Source organism: Peromyscus leucopus, chromosome 5 (genome assembly GCF_004664715.2).
Source record: "Peromyscus leucopus breed LL Stock chromosome 5, UCI_PerLeu_2.1, whole genome shotgun sequence".
Taxonomy (NCBI): domain Eukaryota; kingdom Metazoa; phylum Chordata; class Mammalia; order Rodentia; family Cricetidae; genus Peromyscus; species Peromyscus leucopus.
In genome coordinates, this window is record NC_051067.1 from 71,110,099 (window position 1) to 71,125,735 (window position 15,637).

The 15,637-nt window shown below is 41.9% G+C and overlaps 1 pseudogene; it reads right to left on the reverse strand.

Moving 5' to 3' along the window:
* Nucleotides 1-14,730: 14,730 nt before the first annotated feature.
* LOC114693955 lies at nt 14,731-15,130 on the reverse strand (annotated as a pseudogene).
* Between the last annotated feature and the right edge of the window lie 507 nt (nt 15,131-15,637).

Genomic DNA, 15,637 nt, shown 5'->3' on the forward strand with positions numbered 1-15,637 from the left:
AGAGTTCTCGCTCTTTCTCAGTCCTTCCTTTACCCCCCACCCCCATTTCTTGAGGTGCTTGAGGTGGGACCCAGGACTCTGCGAATGTTAAGCAGGCACCAAGCTTTACCCCCACCCCTACAGCAGTGTGTGGGATGAGTAACAGCTCCGTGAAGGACTGCATTGAGCTCTTTCCCAGGACACATGCAAACCACCCATTTAAATGCCAGCATGACTCAGAGCCATTAATAATTTTACGCTAGTCATAAAATACTGTGCACGAATTCTTGCTTTTTTTTCTACTTAGCCTGTATTTATTTTAATCTTAAAATGAACGCTTATAAAGACTGATGGGGCCAATACGTGCATGGTTAGAACTATAGAACCACCGTCACACTCTGGTATTTAGTGTGTGTGTACATGTGTATGTGTGTGCTCAATCACTGACCTTAATTTTTGAGACAGGATCTCCCCCTGAACCCGGACTCACTGATTCATCTAGGCTGGCTGGCCAGTGAGCCCCAAGGATCTTCTTGGCTCCGTCTCCCTGGCACTGGCCTGGCCTGGCCTGCTGCTGGGCTCAGCCACCTTACACAGGTGCTGGAGATCCCAGCTCGGCTTCTCATCAGTGCATGGCAAGCACTTTACTGACTGAGCTGTGTCCCCAGCCCTGGAAAGCACATAGAATCACTCCTCCAAATCCAAGCCTCTAGCAATCGCTTGTTTTTATTATCATAGTTCTGCTTTTTTTTTTTTTTTTTTTTTTTTTTTAGGATATCCCATAAATGGGGTCAAGCATTATATAACCTACAGGAGGGTTGTAATATTGAGTGAATTCATTTATTTGTTTTGCTAAAAATAATCCTCATTACATAAAACCAACCATTATGATTACTTTTTAAAAACTGCAATAGTACTAATCATATGAACATGTACATCTGGTATAACAAATTTCTAGAACTTTTTCATCTTATAAAACCGTTACCCTCTCTGTCTATTGAACAATTTCCTTTCCTTGCTACCCACAGCTCCTGGCAATCATCATGCAAATTTTTGTTTTTAGCAGTTTCATTCTCTAGATAGCTAATAAATAGAATAATACAGTACTGATCTTTTTGTGACTAGCTTACTTAACTTAATATGGTGTTCTGAAGGTTCATCTGTGAACTAACCCCTGATGGATTTCCCGGGCTATGGTGGAATAATATCCTATTGTATTCCATATTTCCTTTATCCATTCATCTCTTGAAAGACATTTAGGTGGCTTCTACCCCTTGGCTATTGTGAATAATGCTTCAGTGAACTAGTCATAGTATGCAAATATCTCTGAGATCTTGTTTTCAGTTCTTTTGGATACATGCCCAGAAATGGAATGGCTTAATTATGTGGTAATTTTCCTTTGAATTTTTGGAGGAACCTCTGTAAATGATGGGACTATTTGACATGTCTACCAACGGTATACCTGAGGTCCAAATCCTCCATATCTTCACCAGCATCTGGTTTCTATTGACTCACTTTTCTTTCTTCTTTCTTCTTCCTCCTCCTCTTCTTTTCTTCTTCTTCTATTCTTTTTCTTCCTTTTCATCTTCCTCCTCCTCCTCCTTCCTCTTCTAACAATGACCATTTTAATGGGTAGAAGTTTTGATTAGTATTTCCTAGTTATTAATATCTACGTCCATTTTGTGTTGCTATTACAATAGGCGGTTTATAAAGAACAGAAACCTGTGTCTTACAATTGTGTGGGCTGGTAGTCCATCATTCAAGTCTGGAAGGCTTGCTGTTTGTCGTGGCCTCATTCTCTACCTCCAAACTGGCAACTTGAATGCTGAGAACCCCAGAGCGTGAGTACCCCAGAGTGTGAGTACCCAGAGTGGAGGAACACTGTGTCATCACTTGGCAGCAGGTGGATGGTTAAAAGGGACAAAGTCTCTCTATCACGCCCTTCTGTGTGTGTGTGTTTGTGAGCACATGTGCATGGGTGCAGGAGCGCCAGGCTGGCTGGCCAGCAAGACCTAGGAACCCAGCTCGGTCTGCTTCCCATTACTGGAATTACAAGCATTTACCACTTCACATGGCGTTTTACATGAGGTGCTGGCAATCAAACTCAGTCTTCATGGTTTAATGGCAACCCCTTTACCTACCCAGCTGTTTCCCCATCCTTATCAAGTTCTTTTTAAAGGACAGCTTAGTCTCCTTCATCGTGGCTCAGTCACCTTGTAAAGGCCTTGCTTAATACTGTCACATTGGCAATGACTAATTTTAGTGCACGCTAACCCAGGACAGGGAGCAAGCCCAGCAGCAACAAGAGCAGCTCCTGAGGTGAAGAGCTCAGTGTCATGAGATGTGAGAGAAGAAAGCGTCTGAGGAGGGAGGAGCCACCCACCTCCATGGTTAAGTCAAATGATGTAGATAGGAGGCATAAGAGGAGGGAAAAGAAAATAATCCCAGGCCCATGGTGGCACACGCCTTTAATCCCAGCACCTGGGAGGCAGAGGCAGAGGCAGAGGCAGATTTCTGAATTTGAGGCCAGGCTGGTCTACAGAGAGTTCCAGGAGAGCCAGGGTTACATAGAGAAACCCTGTCTTGAAAAACAAAAATAAAAACAAACAAATAAACAAAAATCTCAGGCTTTAGTGACAAGGAAGTAATTTGAAAGAAATGTCATCAGAGGGACGAGAGACTGGGATGGGGAAGAGAAATGGGTGCAGACTAAAGAGCTTAGCTGTGGGATTGAGCACTGGAGACAGGTGAGGAGCCAAGTGTCTCTGGTATGCATGTGACATCTCCTTTGTGAAGAGGCATGAGGATACATGGAGAATGGCAACTGTGCTAGAAACATCTGTGAGAAGCACCCTCCCTCAACAGCTAGCCTCAGTCCTCAGATCCCGTATCCTTGTCCATTTAGGCATAACTGCAGTGTTCGGGAATCATTACTCATGCTCCTCCTTCAGTAGCTTTCTCAGAAAGGAGGTATGGTCATGTGTCTACCGAAGATGACATGTGTCTACCGAAGATGTCATGTGACTACTGAAGATGTCATGTGTCTACCGAAGATGTCATGTGTCTACCGAAGATGTCATGTGTCTACCGAAGATGTCATGTGTCTACCAAAGATGCTGTGTCTCCTGTCATTGCTCTGCTGTGTGGCGGATGCTTGGATGCCCCACCACTCTTTAAATGAGCTCTTCATGTTTTCTAGCTTCCAGTGTTGCAGATGGAAAGGCTGATACTTGTTTTATTCCATTTCTTTTAAGGTAATCAGTTCACTCTGACTGAAAAACTCTAAGACTCCATACTTGTGACCCAAGAACTTCAGTAGGCTACGGTTCTTGTCATTGTTCTAGCCGACACAGCTTGTGGACCACCATCTCATAAAGACCCAAGTCTTTCTTCATTCTCTTGCTTCTTGGGCTTCCAGCTTGTAGTAGCTTTTCCTCCATGGTTCATGAATTTGCTCCGTGGGATGGTATATGTTCTTCATTCAATCTAAAACTGATGGTGTGTTCAGCATCACTTGTTTCCAACTCATCTATTGAATTTGAGGACGCACAGTCAATTCCTAATCTTTCTGAAAACCACTTCTTCGACATCTACTACATTATTACTTAAATTCTCCTTTTTTTCCCCAAGATGACACCTCAGGCATGTTAAACAAATGTTCTACCTCCGAACTACACCCTCAGCCCCACCCAACCCCTGCTTTTGTTGTTGTTGTTGTTTTTGTTTTGTTTTAGATGGAGTCTTGATATATATATTCCAGGCTTGACTCAAACTCACTATGTAGCTCAGGCTGTCCTTGAACTTGTGGCAATCCTCTTTTTTTAACCTCCGAGTGCTGGACTTACAGACATGCATCACCATGCCCCACTCTAAAATTTTCTTCTAGTCCTTCAACAAAGTCTGCTTCTGACTGCCAGCTGCATTGGTTTTATGAGAGCAAGCGCCATCCCTCAAGTTAACGTGTCCTCCTAAAGAGAGGCCTTCTTGGCTGATCCTGATCTTTTAATACAAAAATCCCAGAACAGGTCAAGAAGTGAGGTTTCTAGATAGATATTATGGCGGAGGAGTCTTCTGGGGACAATTGGTGCTCTTCACTCCAAAAACAACGGGACGCACACCTGGCCCCCCATAAAGACCATCCTCTTTCACTGTTGATGAGCCTCATTTCAGACACTGATGCTCTGGACCTGAACTTCTACACAGAACTGCAGAGGGATTTGGACATTTCCCTAGGCTTCAGCAATAGGGACAATGGCTCAGAAATCAAAAGGAAATGGAGAAAGGAGTTTGAACCCAAAATACCCTTCAACTTGATTTGATTTTAAAATCTTTAATTCTTATCACTGCCCCAGTACACAAACACAAAATGTCACCATTATCTTTACTGCATTGTGATGTAAAGTTATATAGCATGATTATTGATATAACTAGTAAATATATATAATTTGGGATATTTTATGGGAATTGAAATGGGGTTTCTGGACATAGTTTATACTGGTCTCAAACTCAGAATCCTCCTGCCTCAGCCTCCCAAGTGTTAGGATTTACACTCATTGACTACCAAACTCAGCTTTAAATAAACTAATAAACTGAGCTGTATAATTACTTGAAGAACCACAATAAAGCAAATTTTTTATTATTTAAATTGAATCTTAAATATATTTTTGTTGAACCAAAAAATAAAAACATTTATATAAGACCTATACAACCAAATACCACATATATTTTCAGTGCTCTGTTAGAGATTAAAGCATATTTATAACCCAGGGCAGGGTTTGTAGTTTAAAGTTACCACATGAAAGAGCATCTATATTGGTTTCTCAATAATTTTTACCTAAATTTATCAAAGTTCATCAATGAACTAACATAGATAGTAGAAATTTAACAGAGTTACAAACTCTAACACAGAAGGATATGAGGGAAAGATGGGAGATGTTGAGTTACCCATCCTAAACTCTGTTAATTGTAAAAGGTTTAATCATTCTGGCTCAGTTAATGTCTCTAAATAAATTATAAGTTAACAAAATGTTTGTCAGGGCAAACCTTGATCCAGGCTTGTCTCCATGTGAGGCAAACAGTGGCCGCTGGCCAAGGACACTGCATACTCTCCAGCTGAAATCTGAACCGGCTCCTGGGAGACCAGAGAAGCCTAAACAAACACCTGGGCCCTCCAAGCTGCTTGTTATTTCCAGTTTTTAGAACAGCACTCTCTGGATTCCTTTATAAAAACAAAATACATCACATGCTTCTACATAGAAGAGGCAGAATGCTCAGGTTGCCACTCCAGTTTGGTTTTGATAAGGAATGATGCTTTCTTTAAAATGATAGATAGATAGATACATAGATAGATAGATAGATAGATAGATAGATAGATAGATAGATAGATAGATAGGTAGATAGGTAGATAGACAGATAGATAATTATTGCTCTCTACAATCTTGCATTTGTGTGATCTCACTTCTTTTGTGTACTTTTTTTCCATTCTATGTTTTGCTCTCTCATGGATTAGTGGCAGATCTGTGAATAGGCAAATCCATCTGCTACAGTAGTAGTTGATGCACTTAAATAACCAACAGTCAAAGGTGATAAACGGATGCGCCATCGGCAGCCGGATGCTGGCAGCCCCACAGTGACAGCAAAACAGGAGCTGCAGGTGCAGCCTGTTCAATGCAGCCCTCCTGTGAGCAGCCGAGTGCAAGCGACACTGAATGGAATGCGGTTTTCCAGTTGATCCCCAAACTGAAACTCCCCGTCACATTCAGCCTGCATGAATGGCTGCCGAGTCACCCAAGTTTGTACCTTGTTGGAATTTTCAGGAAGAAAGACTCCCTTAGCAGCGTTTCTGAAACATGAGTCAGTTCTCAAGTGCCGCCAGACTCAGCTTGTTTAAGGGGCACGTAGGGGACTTGGGATAATTGGGCAGCATTGGAAACTATCAGCCAAGAGCTGTTCCACACACATGGTCATGTGTGTGTTTGTGTGTGGGTGTGAGTGTGTTAATTGGTTACGGTACCCAGGACATTGCACGTTGTAGATAACCACTGAACTATACCCGCAACCCTTATTTTAAGGCAGGGTCTCACCAAGTTGCTCAAGCCAGCCTTGAACTCTCTCTGCAGCCCAAACAAGCTTTGAATTTTTAATCCTTCTGCCTCAACAGGCTTGTGCCACCAGGTCTGTCTTGTCTTAATCTGTGCTGTGTGACAAAACGTCAAATCGCATAAAAATGATTTCCACAGTAGTACAACAGAGTGCTAACAAAATAGACAAGTGAACAAGGAAGATGTACCTCCTTAATTCACCGGTTCTCTTGTGAGTGCACTGAAGTCTTTATGAAGGAAAATAAAAAGTAAATATTTTCAAATGAATTAAAATGTCATGGGTACATGACAGAAGAGTGATAAAGTTAACAGATTTGGAAACTATTGGCTTTTCAAGCTCACATAAAAGTGGCATTTTATTTTCAGATTAATTTCCTAAATATTTATGTAATGGAAAAATGTTTTAATTATAGATAATTTAAAACAAAGCAGAATTACCTCAACTTTGTCGTGAAGCTTACTCATGTTGCTGAATTAAAGTCAATGCGTGTTGCCCTTAATGCAGGCGCTCCACAAAAATGACTGACTCAGGTGACAAGAACGTCTTTACCATCACATCTAATTTGTGAGCCGAAGCCAGGTTGGTCTACACAGCAAGTTCCAGGCCAGTCAGGGCTATATAGTGAGACCCTCAACAGATAGGTGGCCTATCTGTCCTCAGTAGTCCTCTCCCAGGATCTGGGAAGAATCTACAACCAGCTCATTATCTAATATTTGATGATAGGAAATGAATCTATGTACATGAAACTCTTTAGTCCATACACTTTATTCTTCTGAGTCAGTTCTCTCTACACAGCTTCTATTCTGTTCTCGTGCCTAGCTCCTTTCTTGCCTGATTTCTCTCTACATTTATCTGCTGTCCCCTCTAAGTTCTATCTTAATTCTCTTATCTTAATTCTGCCCCTCCTAGATTCTCATCCATCTAGTTCCTTCCTATCTTAGCTCCTCTCCCATCCCCTTCTCTCTCATCTTGCTCTTCCCCATCAGGCTCTTCCTCATCTTCCATCTCGTTCCTCTAGGACTCTCTTCTAGCCCTTCAATCTAGTTCTTCCCCATCTAGTATGTTCCTCTCCATTCTCTTTTCTCTTCTCCATCTGGTCCTCAAGTTTTCTAGTCAAAATCCTCCTCTAAGTCTCCTTATACCTCTCAGTTCTCTAAAAGTCGCTCAGGAATCCAGTTATAAACCCAAGCAATAGTGATCCTCCCCCTCCAGCCAGGTCACCAGCCTTGCATTCCTACAGGGTCATAAAGGCAGGTAAGAGTTTTCCTCAGGCAGTGATGTCAGGCTTTCTTTTACAGATCAAACAGGGAGTGGTTAAAGGATGAGGTCAACTGAGTGCTAATGACCGGTTAGTGTATCAAAAAGGGAATCTATGTGCTCAATCTACATTCCTAGAAGTGGTTAGGTAGGAAGTGAGGAGTGTATACTGTTAGTAAGGCTGTAAGGAAGGAGGGTCTTAGCTTAAATTGCACAAGAAATAAAGCTATCCTCCTGACCTAGGAGACAGGTGTTGTTTCATTTGGCCTTGGGTGCTTGATAGGTATCTTAGATAAATACACTGTTAGGAGTTTTTGGAAGCACACACAGCATACAAGAAAAACATTGTAGGAACCAGCCAATATATATACAAAAGCTAAAATATCACCAAGACTTCTTAAGCCATAGCTTGACCTTTGGAAAAGTCCTCGACCTTTCCAAGTAGTAGCTTTTGTGATAGTAGCTGGATTCGATTACATTTTCCTGGGGCTTGCAGCAGTGTGGCCCTTGCTTAGGGTACCTCTGAGTGGGCATGGAAGAAGTGGTCTGGAAGCTCATCCAGATGTATTCAGATGTAGACCACAGAACTGTTTTTTACTGTATACTTGAGCAAAGGTCTGCCATGTGTATTCAAAATGGAGCCTTGTATTGGCAATTTCCTTCACTGGCCTCTCTCTGGCAGCTTACCGGAGCAATACCTTCCACACACCTAATGTGTAGCCAAGCTCTTGGGTCAAGCCTCCAACCCTCACCCCATCCTTTCCTCTCCCACCCACTCATTCACGGTCTTTGAAGATGGAGAACAACAGCAGCTTTCCTAGGTGGCCAGGCTACCACAAAGGACACACGTGTTATATGAGTCTCCTCCTCCTCCTCGTCCTGCTCTCCTGTGTGGTTCAGACACTGGCATGTTTTCTAAATCTTCTCTCAGAACAGGAATTCTTAATGTGTCTGGGTGCGAGCCAAGAGCATGGCAGAGTTCTGTCTTCTGGCGGAGAATTGGGAGTTGTGGCAAGATGTCCAAACTGTCAAATGATGTTACCACGGCTCTTCACTTCAGGGAGTCAGAGCTGCTGTCATACTTTCCTGACTCTATGGTGAATAGTTGCCTGTTCATTGGTGCGTTGATTATCATACGTATTTATTTTAATATAAAGGACTTGGCCAAGAATGAGTTGGGGGGTGGCATTACTTCCTATTGAACCCCAATATTTGCTCATAGCTGTTTCCATCTACTGGAAAAGTGAAGAGGCTCAGTTCCTTAGCAATAACAAAAAGGGACATTGACTCATTTATGCCCCCAGGGGAAAGAACAAGGTGAGGGCCGATGCCATGGCCAGAACCTAGGAGCTGGAGGTTTGCAAGCCAGGGGGAGCTAACTTGTCCCGAAGGAGGGCTGGGAGGGAAGTTCAAGGCTGCCTGTGACAACCAGCCTGCAGCAGAAATGCAAAATGACCTGTTGCATTTCTACACTTGCTCTTTAAGATGATTCTGTTGGAGGTTGCAGCTCCTGGCTGGACTCAAAGAAGGTCACTCTGGCTTCCGGATCCTGTACCCACACCTTGTTGGACTTGCCTGGCCCTTCACGATACATATCACCATCCTCTCAACTACTTAGCCTTTCAAGTGAGGGTGGTCTTCAAGTATGTGCTGTCTAAATGCAACCAGAATCTAGGCAAGTGCTCTTGGTATTTGAGAAGTTTATGCTAAACATTTATGATGTCATTATCTTCTACCTTTTAATTAACAGATTACCAGAAAATCACACACTTGGACAAATTATTTCAACTACTTATATTTAATTATTTCAATCCCACTATAATCTACCAATGAATTGAAACCATACATATATATAAGGAAGTGTGTGTGTGTGTGTGTGTGTGTGTGTGTGTGTGTGTGTGTGGTGTGTGGTGTGGTGTGGTGTGTGCATATACATATGTGTGCAGTACTACAGTAAATATACCAGGAAAGTGCTCTACCTCTGAGCCATATTACTTCCAAGATGTGAGTTTTTTGTTTCCTTTTTAAAGATTTATTTTTGTTTATGTGCCTGTGTATTTCTTGTGGGTGTATGCTTACAGGTGTGTGGATACTCTTGGAGGCTGAAAGAGGGTGTAAGAAACCCTGGAACTCGTGTTACAGGTGGTTATAAGCCACCTGCTGTGGCTTCTGGGAACCAAACTCAGGTCCTCAGGAAGAGCAGCAACTTCTCTTGACCACTTGAGATCTCTCTAGGCCCTCAAGATTAAGTCTTAAGATTCATATCCAGGGGAAATATAGACAGGGGGAAATTAATACACAGAAATAATTTTGGTTTTTTTTAACACAAACAACTTTATGTATAATGATTTTACTTATAAGCAATTTAACTTAAATGATTTAAATTCCATAATATATTTAGATTAGAAATGACATTGACTATGGGAATGAGTTGTAGAGAGAAATGATGGCATACCATTCAAATTAGGTTGCAAATTTGCTCCCAAGAAACACAGTTAAATAAAAGGGTTTTCCTGACATCTGATTATTAAAAACAAATGTTATCTTCTATTTTCGTGATAAAACACCATGATCAAAAACAAACTGGGGAGGAAAGGGTTTATTTCAGCTTACAACTCTCAGGTTACTCTTCAGCACCGAGGAAGTCTTAGCAGGAACCTGAAGACGACAGGAACCGGAAGGCAGGAACAGAAGCACAGACCATGAACAAGTGCTTTTTACTGGCTTGCTCCCCATGGCCTGCTCAACTTGCTTTCTTATACAGCTCAGGACCACCTCTGCAGGGAGGCACCACCCACAGTGGTCCTCTCAACCAATCATTAATCAAGAAAATTTTCCACAGGCTTGCTCACATGTCATTCTTGTAGGGGCCATTTTCTCAATTAAGATTCTCTTTCCCCAAATGACTCTAGCCATGTCAAGTTGACAAAACACTAGCCAGCACAAATGTTTTCCCTAGTTTATCATATGAAATATTCAGAATTTCTTGGTCTAATGTCCTTACCATCTCTGAATGGCGGACATGATGGCTGAGTCTGTATGAGAGACTAACATGCCCTTTAGTGTGTTCCGGGTGGATAAAGCCAAGCATACTGAAGGTAGCTGTGGGAGCTCAAGACATTTGCTCTTTTCTGAGGCCTCTCTTCTGACCTGGCTTGCTCCAGGGGAAAGCACTGACTATGAACACCGAGGGAACTATATGTCCCTCAAATGAGCCACCATTTTATTTACATCTCTCAATTGTTTTGACAAATAACAGCCATCTCAAGAAGAAAGCAGCAGATGACTTGAGATTATATATTTTGGTAGGAGGCTGGATCAGATTATAGTTTGATATTTTGAAGTATATCCTTTATTGGGATTTGATATTAGATAATATATGATAAAATTACTGTATCTTAAATGGCTCTTAAAGATAACTTCTATAAGAAGCTTCTTATAGATAAGCTCTTAAAGATAATTTCTTATAGAAGCTTCCTTCTATAAGAGTCAAAAGATAAGTCAGCTTTAGAACTACATACTTGGAAGGATTTGATTAGCTGGGATGCTTTGTGGTATTAGCTAGTAAGAGTTCAATGCCAGAATGCATAATGGCACACATCTTTACTCACAGCACTGGGGAGGCAGAGGCAGGAAAATCTCTGTGAGTTCAAGTCCAGCCTGGTCTACATAATGAGTTCCAGGACACCCAGAGCCACATAGTGAGACCCTATATCAAAAAACAAAAAACAAAAAAAAAAAAAAAACAAACAAACAAAAAAAAAACCCTCAAAAAATAAATAAATAAAAATGCCAGAGACACTGGGAGAAACTTTAAATTTAGTGTGAGCTGCTTTCTTTTTTACTGGGGTTTTCAGTAATGGCGATCTTTCTCTTTCTTTGTTTACTTATTCCGATGGCCTGGGTGGACTGGACCTGAATTATTTGCGGTGTTTAGTCTAACCTACTCAAGATATTTATTTCCAGAGAGGATGAGGCATGGGTTGGAAATTAAATGCCTAACAAGCACTCTATGATGTGAAGAGGAAGTAATTGAAATTAATTCACTAAATGTATTAATATTGATTTTGGCTGCAAGTAACACAAGACCCAATACAAAATTGAATTTCAAGGATTGTCTTACATATAAACAAGTCTAGAGAAAGTCAGTCCAGGGCTGGAATGGGTGCTTAGGGAAATAAAAGGCCTGGGGTCCTTCCATCCTTCAGCTTCATTATTCACACATGTGACTTGTATCTTCAAGGTCAAAGTAGCTAGCTGTCCATCTCTCAGCATAAGTACCGTATACCTACCAGACAGAAGGAAGGAGGCGGAGACAAAAGGCCCAGAGGGACATGCCAGCTGGGTATGCTCCATTGAAAACCATTCTCAACCACTCCCAGCTTCCCATCCTACCAGCAAACTTCCTTTACCCATCACTGGCAGGGGCTGGGTCGCATGGTCACCCCTAACTGCCAAGGGCTCCAGCATGGTGGATATATTAGTTGGATATGCTGTTCCTTAAACAAACTCACAGTTCTGCTAATAATGAAGAAGGTAAACATGGCATTTAAGAGAGTCAGCCACAACAAATCTTTTATCAAAATATTAACAGAAAAATAAAAAGCAAATCGTCCCTTGCGAATGACCTAGGTTGTATAAACCAGTGAACACAGGATAAGAAAAATCACCAGTGTGCTAAGTAAAGTTGTCTGTGGGTGGTACAATTGGCCATGATGCTCATTATCCTATGTTAAGTTTTTCTATGTTTTATTAAAAGAAATGCCGGTGTCTTTATAGTAAAGAAAACAAATAAAATGTGTGCACTGCCTTTATTTGCTTCCTGACCTGCTTCTCCTATTGGTCCTCTACTGTACCATCCTGAATATGATAAACCACTGTGATGACTATTCCTGGTTGTCAGCTTGACTATATCTGGAATGAACTATAATCCAGAAATGAAGGGCACGCTTGTGAACCAGATCTTGAGGCAAGGAGACAACATGCTTTTGATCGGGATCTTGAGTCTGGAAGGAACACCTTTAATCTGGGCCACACCTTCTGTTGGAATACTATATAAAGACAACGGAAGAAGGAAGGGTGTTCTTCACCTGCTTTCCCTCATCTCTGTCCATCTATCCATTTCTTCTTTGAGATCCCAGCAGACTAGCTGAGACACCCAGCCTCATGGGACTAAGCAGCTCCTAGATTCTCGGACTTTCCATTCATAACTAACAATTGTTGGACTGTAGCCTGTACGTCATTCCAATATATACATACATACATACATACATACATACATACATACATACATATATTCATTCCAATAAATTCCCATATATATCATATATCTATCTATCCATCTGTCTATCTACTTAAACACAGAGAGGGAGAGAGAGAGAGATTCATTCCATAAGTTCTGTGACTCTAGAGAACCCTGACTAATATAACCACCATAGTTAGCCTCACTTGCTAACCTGATACAAACTAAAGTCTCCTGAGAAGAAGGAACCTCAGCCAAGAAATTTCTCCCATCAGATTGACCAGTGAACATGTCTGTGAGCCGTTTTCTTGATTTACAATGGTGTGGGAGGGCCCATACTACAAGGCCACCCATGGGCCAGGTGGTCCCAAGTTGTGTACGAAACCAGGCTGAGCAAGCCAGAGGGAGCAAGCCAGTCAGTCGTGGCTCGGCTTCAGCTCCTTCCTCAGGCTCAAGCCCTCTCTTCACTCCATGATGGACCTGTAATATGGGACAAACCTTGTCTCCCCCAAGTTGCTTTTGGTCAGTGTTCTATCACAGCAACAGAAACATAAGCTAAGACAAGCACTATTTTCTTTAACCTGTTTCATGGGAGTCTGACTGTGTGCTCCTGATAGTGTAGTTTTCTTTTCAAAATAAAGTCCCTGTCTTTAGCACTTCACTGTGGTAAAGATACTCTGTGTCACTGTAGAAACATGGCCAGACATCGGGGGTCGGTTCAGCTGAAAGAACTCTGAGCCCGGAGACAGGAAATGTTCCACAGAGTCTCTTCAGTGTCTACATGGGATCATTGTTTTTTTCTTTTACGTTAATTAATATTTGGGGAGGGAGTATCTAGTGGCCTTATCTGTAAAACGATGTCTTAAACACCATAAAATTCCACCCCCATCCTTTGAGACATGGTTTTATGTAGCCCAGGCTAGCCTCCAACTCTACATATAGTTGAAGATGTCCTTGAACTTAGGATCCTTCTGTCTCTATCTTTAGAGTACTGAGATTTCAGACACGTGTCACCATGGCTGTCTTAAGCAGTGGTGGGGATAGTACCTTAGGCTCTGTGCATGCTGGGCAAGCGCCCTGCTAACTCAGCTACACAAACAGCCCAAACCAACAATTTTTAAAAACCATCTTTTCTCTTAGTCTTTTTAATTTCTGTCTCAGAGCAACCCCCCAGTGTCCAACGCTCATCTGATGGCTTCTGGAGTGTTCATCGTGTGGAAAAGCCCTGTCTTCCTTGTTTCTATTTTCACACATGGCTGTTTCTCTCTCCTTCAGACAGGGGTGTGGGTGATGCTTCAGACATAGCCCAAAATCTCATTTCGGCCTCTCAGTGGTTCCTCTTAGATGTGCCATCATTTCGAAGTGACGGTTTGTTTAAGGAGAATTCACCAATCTTTGCCTCTAGCTCTGCCTTTTCCAAACTTCATCTTTAGATTTCCATCTCCCTACCAGTCATATGGAATTTGTATTTTCTAATGTCACTACAAACACAACTTGTTTAAAAACAAAAACAAACTCATCTCTATTCCTATTTACCTTGATTTTGTTCTGATTTCTCTGACTGGCACCATTTTGTTCTTAGTATCTGGGGCTTGAAACCTTAAAGATGTTCCTGACTCCTTCCTCTGTCTTGCCTTCCACATAATCTTTAATTCTTCACTAGGAGTAGTTTTTTTTTTTTAACCATCCCTTCCTTTGTATTATTGTTGCAGATATGTAAACTAGAGCATCATCTCTACTTTGATGGACACCATGGTTTCCTTGCAAAGGATCTAGCTATCTTTCTTTCAACCCAAGATATACACCACATCTGAATTGCTTCTTTGACATTTTTTGTTATTCCCAAATTTGGTTAGCTATCTGAATGCACAAATCAATGTTCTCCCTCTTTGTAGAGACTTCTACTATTCCCATATTACTTGAAAACGCATCAAGCACAACACTAAGAGAAAGAGGAAATGGACTACCAACACATGAGAGGTTCCTATGTGAACACAGATCTGTTCTCTTTAAACAACAGATACAATTCTGGGAAATAACAACAACAATAAAACCCTTCTTGTATTCCTAGTGAGGTTTGGGAAATATATCTTTTTTTTTCATGGAGCAAAGACTTTTTAATGAATATATTTTACAAATACACAGGAGAATCATGCAATGCTACCTGCATTGGATGCAATCCAGGGCGAAAGTCTGCATATTGCTTTGTGATTGGACCTGTGATAGCAGAACCTTTCACCTCGCCTTCATTGTTTACTATGAATTGTCTTCAAAATAAAGAAACACCCCCATCTTTTCTTCAATACGACTTTCGTTGTCGAATTACCACCGCTGGATGGACCTTTTTTCTTAGTTCTGGTTTGCCATCACCATGTCGCCCACACCAGCAGCAGGAAGTCTGTTCAGTCATCCCTTGATTCCCTTCACAGAGATGATATACAAATTTTCGGCTCCTGTATTGTCAGCACAGTTGATCACAGCTCCTCCCGGAAGACCCAGGGAAATCCTGAATTTTGCTCTGGAGGACCCACCATGTTCTCGCTTCGACATCTTGAACGCCCGGAAAGAGTCAGAAAGCGGGAAATATGTCTTTAAAACAAGAAGACGCATGCGCTTTCCTTTGCTGGGCACCCTCTGGTTGCTGTTGAAATGGGCAAGTTCACAGAACCCAAGAAAGTTGTTTTGGTCCAAGCTGGATGCTACTACAGATGACAAGCCATCGTCATGAAGAACACTGAGGCTAGCACCTCGGACGGCCCCGTTACCTGTGCTCTGGGGGTTGGAAGTGACTGCTGTCCCTACAAATTGACAGCCAGCTGCCGTAGAGCAAGAGGAAAATTGCCACGAGATGGAAGGTCAAGGATTTAGTGAGAATGTGGAACTCCAATCACCTCATGTCCACAGAACACCCTGTGGACATCCCCCCGGGACAAACGGTTGTCAACAAGGATGTCTTCAGAGAACCAGCTCTGAAACAGACAGGAGGCCAGGGCTGAGTTTGAGGAGTCAGTCAAGAACAAGTGGTTCTTCCAGAATCTTTGGTCTGACTATGGTTTT